The sequence below is a fragment of the Aegilops tauschii genome, chromosome 2 (genome assembly GCF_002575655.3).
Source record: "Aegilops tauschii subsp. strangulata cultivar AL8/78 chromosome 2, Aet v6.0, whole genome shotgun sequence".
NCBI lineage: Eukaryota > Viridiplantae > Streptophyta > Magnoliopsida > Poales > Poaceae > Aegilops > Aegilops tauschii.
In genome coordinates this window covers 472,240,261-472,246,411 of record NC_053036.3, presented here as the reverse complement: position 1 = coordinate 472,246,411, position 6,151 = coordinate 472,240,261, and positions in this window count along the sequence as shown.

Below are 6,151 nucleotides of genomic sequence, written 5' to 3'. Positions count from 1 at the left end.
CCCGCCGCCTCCCTCTCCCCATCCTCCCTCCGACCCCACCCCACTCTCGCCGGAGCAGCGCCGCAGGGCCGACACCAACCTCGCCCTCGCCCGCGCGCGCCGCAACCTCCGCCTCGCATTCAACAGCTACACACATTCTACACCGAGGACAAGGACATGAAGAGCGATGGTTATCAGAACTCCGGGGTAACGATAGAATCCTACACCGGTAACGACAAGGACAGAGCACCCCCCGCAACCCCCGACGACCCACCGCACCCTCCCCCACTCCACCGCCGCCGAGCACCCCCCGCACCCTGTTTTTATAAAAAATATTACTGTTTTATAAAAAAATATTACTGTTATGATTTAAACAAGTTTCAACATATTTAAACACAAATAAATATCAAACAGCATTTTAAATGCATTTTTTATAAAAATTATTACTGTTTTTATAAAAAATATTACTGTTATGATTTAAACAAGTTTGAACATATTTAAACACAAATAAATATCAAACCGCATTTTAAATGCATAAAAATAAAATTGGGGAGCCTGGGAATCGAACCCAGGACCTCCTAGTGTGTGTGCTGCGTGCTGACCAGTCGGGCTAGTGGGCGTGTTCTAATGGAGATAGGGTTAGGTGGGATATAACCTGACCAGTCGGGCTAGTAAGTAAAACAAACTTCTAATGGCGCACCAGGGGAGGTGCGCCATTAGAATCGACGTACTTATGGCGCACCATGGGGAGGTGCGCCATTAGAATTTATACTTGTTCCCCTCGCACTGTCGCCTCCCTCCCTCCCTCCCTCGCTCGCCAGATCCCCTCCTCGACCCCAACCGTACGCCGCCGCCCCCTTGCTCCGCCCCCTCCGTCCGCCGCGCCTCCACGTCGTCCGCCGCTGTGGTCTTGCGCTGCCTCGACGCCGCCGCCCCGACCCCCGCCGGACTCCACCCCGGCCCCAGCACGTACGTCCCCTCCCTCCCTTCCCCCATCCCCCTAGCTTCTCCTCCTCCTCCTCTCACCACCCGTACCTTCTTCTGCTCGAAAGGTCAAGAAGGCGGCCAAGGACGCCGACGACATCACGGGCCCCTTCCTCCGGATCGCCGCCCGCAGCCTCCTCGACGCCGGCGTCCACCGGAGCACCACGACCGCGTCTGCGACCTCGTCTCTGCTCCGCCGCCGTCTACGACCTCGTCTGCGACCGCGTCCATCAAGGTGAGTTCTTCCATGGACACTTCCAGGCCGTCGGTGCCATCCTGTTAATCAAGAGTGCTACTCCATCTAACTGTCATGAGGGATTATGGTGAATTTGCAATGCAATGCCAGTACTACACCTGACGATTTGCAATGCCAGTGTGAATTTGCAGTGCCAAAAAATGCCAGGTCTGCACAATTGTTGTTCTAGTTACTTTCGAAACAAGGAGAGCTTTGATGTTGACTAGCATGCTGATAAATTATGAGAAATTAAAGTTTCTCAGATATGCCAGCAAGAAAATTCCCGTTGTTAAATTCACTGAAAATTCAGTTAATTTGGCTTTACTGAAAACCTTACTGAAACTAAATTCAGTTAGCTGGGTCATCTTCCACTTGAGAGGCTGGAATGATATCAGTGGCAATTATTTCCTATGATATGATGTAGCAGTAGTAGTAGTATACTGTGCTTAGGGCATGAATCATATGCAGCAGTAGTAGTAGTATTTTGTGATGAGGTTGGAGATTATGACCCCCAAACTAAATCTCCTAGGACCACAAATCATACCATCTCATCCATATAAGAAGCTTGAACAGCACCTTAACAATGAGGCACTACTAATTGGGCTGCTGTTTCCTCCCCAAAAGAAGGCATCTGTGTGTTGCTTCTCAACCCTGGTGCCTTGCAGGTGAGATCACCTGCTTTACAGCTTTCTCTTGCTGCATAGGAAAGGTATTTTGCAGTGCTCAAGCAAAGTGAGGATAGTTTTTGCACAACAGCTGAATGTAACTGAATTTTTGAACACATGAATTGTAGATAGTTTCAGTTAACTAAGATTGGCAAAATATCTTGTTTCAAATATTGTATAGTACTGCATATCTTTTTTTTTGTAATATAGTGCTTACCAAAGGTTTCAATATTTTGCTGTTACCATTGTTCTTTGAGCATAATTCTTTTTCATTTCCTACTATCCTTATTCTAATTCTCTGAAATTTTGAAGCTGGAAATAAACTGCCAAAACTGAAAGAAATTGGAGTGTTGAAGATATGCTAGTGCTGAATTTTAGTAGTAGACTAAAATAAATTTTAGAATGACTGAATGTATGCAGCCTGCAGTAGTGTAGCTGTACCAAAATCACATATGCCCTAATGTATGCAGTCATGTTTTTATGCCATTCTGACTTGTCCACTGGGACTTCTCTCCTGTGATGTCTGTTTTGTTTCTGCAAAAACCCATTCAGTAGTGTGGGACTGTGGATCATTAGCAAGGAAACCCTGCTTTAGTTCAGACTTCAGAGATATTTGCCTTTGCTTCAATAGGTAGTTTGCTCACAGTCTAAGTTGAGCTGATTTTGTTGGGTGACCTATTAGATCTGGAATGGAAGCTCACATAAGTTGAGCTGCTTTTTGTCCATATGAAAGCAGAGGACCATATGGTCTGTGGCCTTTTCATCCATATGAAAGTAGAGGCACATTGTGGTGCTAGTTTGCTGGGTTTTGTCTCCGACCATCGTGTCGTGATGATTTTGCAGGTACCCCGAGAGGCCCTTGAGTTTGCCGGAATGTCGATTAACTTCCGTTCCGGCAAATTCGGGTACTCCATTTGTCCTATTTTCAGCAAAGGTCATGCTGAAATTTTCCGTGAATTTTAGCATGACTTTGCTAAAAATAGGACATATGGGGCACTTGCGACTAATGCATGGGCCGGGGTATCTTAGTACTTAATTAAGTAGGATCAACTGCCCCTTTATTCTTGCTGCATTAAACCATAGGTGGCAATAGAGCCAAGTGATTAGGCCCAACTTAGAATTCTCCTTCCCTTTTCTTGATAGGGTGTATTATTAGAAGATACCCATACATATCAGTCAACCTAGGGTCCCTCGGCATCGATAAACCCTAAATGATGAAAACTTAACTTAGCATTTAGGGTGCCTCAGCGTCGACAAACCCTAAAGGATAAAACCTTGGCTTTTAGGATGCCTCGGTGTCGATAAAAACCTAAATGATGAAAGCTTAGGCTTTTAGGGTGCCTCGGCGTCGACAAACCCCAACATATTCTATTTGGATGGCCCTGCTAACCCTTGACCATAAATACTTGAGATGGATGTAGCAGGCTTAAAGAAAGAAATGTTTTTAGGCCAACTCCACTGGGCCTGGCTGAAAATGCACAAGTGTGCATGACTAACAATATTCTATTGTAAAGCTAAACAGGAAAGAGGAACCACTCATCCTAACCATTAGCTCTCAAAATTACCACTTCACTTCTTACTACTGAAAATCATAAACCATCTCCATTCACCAATTGCTCAAACCAGTTCGAAGGGCGTGTTTTCACCACACTGTGGATTATCTTATTGGACCCAACAGAGATGATGTAGTTTTGAATTATGAACATAGGAAATGTCGTCATCGGACGACGAAAGTCTCTCGGGGGAGTGCGACTGGTGCCACGACGGTCGAGGTCTGTGCGACAGGCCTCACCTGGACGATGATCGGCGCTTCAGCATTAAGCTCGAGGAGACCTTCGAAGTTGAAACGGTACGCAACGACGACAAGTGTTTTTTCATAATTAAGCATGACTTCAACTATTCCAACGTGTAATTTCATCTTTTACAATTCGAGTATAGTTTATCCCATGCCATGCAAGACGCTATGTCTTGGAAAGGATGGATTTTGAAGATCATGAAAATTTTGAAACGAAGAAAATTCACCTAAGGACACATCATGATGTGGATTTTGAAGTAAATCTGTATAATGCTGAGAGCGTAACCCATTTTGGTTGCAAAAATTGGGAAGCATTTTGCAAGATGTATGATTTTGATGAGGGTATGCTTGTCACCATGGATCTTGGTGATCCTGGCATCGACCAAGACAATATGGACATTTGGGTCCTTGTTGATACGCCTCCAGTTCTACCGCTATGTGAGTTTCTCAAACATAGTTAATTATTAACTAATCTATATTGTTTATTTCAAAATAGTTGACAACTTATTTCCATTGACAGCTTATTTTGATTGTTCAAAAAATGTGCGGAAAATGGTAGACAAAACCCACTACACCGATGGCTCCGAGTTAACTTATAAGGAGAAAACTCATCTGGTCGGATTTTGTACTGATATTGAGAATTACAATATCTACAATCAAACTCCTCATCATTATGGTCCTCAATACGTGCCACTAGTGCACGTGTTGAAATACGGTAACTACTATGGAGATACCCTGGTAAGATTTCTTACTATTACGACATCCGTGCATATTTTGCATAGTTCTAAAACTAGTACATTATCATTGCTAACTATGAAGTTATTACTATGTTTTTCAACAGATAATCCCAGAGGATTGTGTGCCCCATTTGATGTATCAGAATGGTAGGCTTGATGTTTTGAATATACAACCAGGTCATCCTACGTATCTCAACTGTCCATACCGGATTTCTAAAAGAAGTGGAGACATGCAAATCAAAGAATGGAAAAAATGTATGGACAGTCGCAAGGAGCTTCTTGGAAGCAAAAGGAAGCGAGGCGCAAGAATTGGAGACAGGATGATCTCCATTCTACATAATGGAGAGTCAGGGTCTATATTGTTTTATGCTATTTTACCTTAAAGAGGGTATTTCGGTCCTACCTAATACTGATGATCATGTGCTAAGAACAATTAAGTAGGGTTGGTTCGATGACTGTGAGGATGATGATCGTATGACTTGTTATTAATAACGAGTAGAAGTTGTATGATGATGATTAGTAGGACTTGTTAGGATTAGTATTAATTTCGACAAATCGCTACTCGCGGTCTCGAGACTTGTAATGTTCTATCTTTGTTCGGTCTTTTGATTTCGGAGACTAATATGATGAATTGTATTCGGAGACTAATCTTCTATTGTATTCGATGAATCTGCTCTTGCTGTGTGGTGCTGTTTATATTCTGTCCAATAATATATTTTGTAATCTGTGCAAATATCAGAAAAGAAAAAAAATCCCTAATATACATACTAATGGCGCATCATCCAGATGTGCGCCATTAGTATGCCAAAGGATACTAATGGCGCATCGCCCACCAGTGCGCCATTAGTATGGCAAAGCACATGCCCACTGGGAGGCATACTAATGGCGCACCGGGGCCTATACTAATGGCGCACTGCCTGGTGCGCCATTAGAGTACCAGATACTAATGGCGCACTAAAAATTACTAGTGGCGTGATGCTAGTGGCGCACCAGTGGTGCGCCATTAGTAGGCAAAACTGGTGCGCCACTAGTAAACCTTTTTCTAGTAGTGATACCTCTATGTTGACATCTTTCGATCGCCGAGAACAGAATAGGCTATCTCCTTTTTCTTATACACCATTGCTACTCGAAGACAAAGGTTCTTACAAAAGAACAAGCAACTAGAAGAATAGAAAGCTAGCAAGAGGAAGAACCTAATGAATGGGCTTTCCACAAGGCGTTGTTCTAGTACATCACTTATTGCATCCAGTGTTTATCAAAATATGTGTACCCACAAATGCACCGCCACACGAGCATGTATATCGCTTCAATTTACGAACATTACGGATATTTACCGACCGCTATACAAGGGAAAGTAGGTGATATGCACAAACATCTTTCCAAATCGTGGCGCAGATTGACATGGTGGCTTCCAAGTTGTGTATAGTAGATTTTTTTCGTTACTATATGAACACGGTTGACGTTTTCCTTCTTCCAATTTTTCGTTACTATGCTTGCTAGGCCCTAGAGATGTAGTGTAGCTTTGAATATGTTTATACAAAAAATGTGCATACATATTTCCAGTTCTTTTAGAAAATTCAGTTCTATGCTTGCTTGGTCTGTATGACTGCAGCCGGTATGCTATGTTTCTTAGCCAATTAGGTACTCCCTTCATAAAGAAATATAAGAGTGTTTAGCCGAAAAAGGGTTTCCCCCCGCTTTGTATACAAAGCAACCAACCGAATCATACATGGATAGGTGCTGGGGCGGAAGCAGC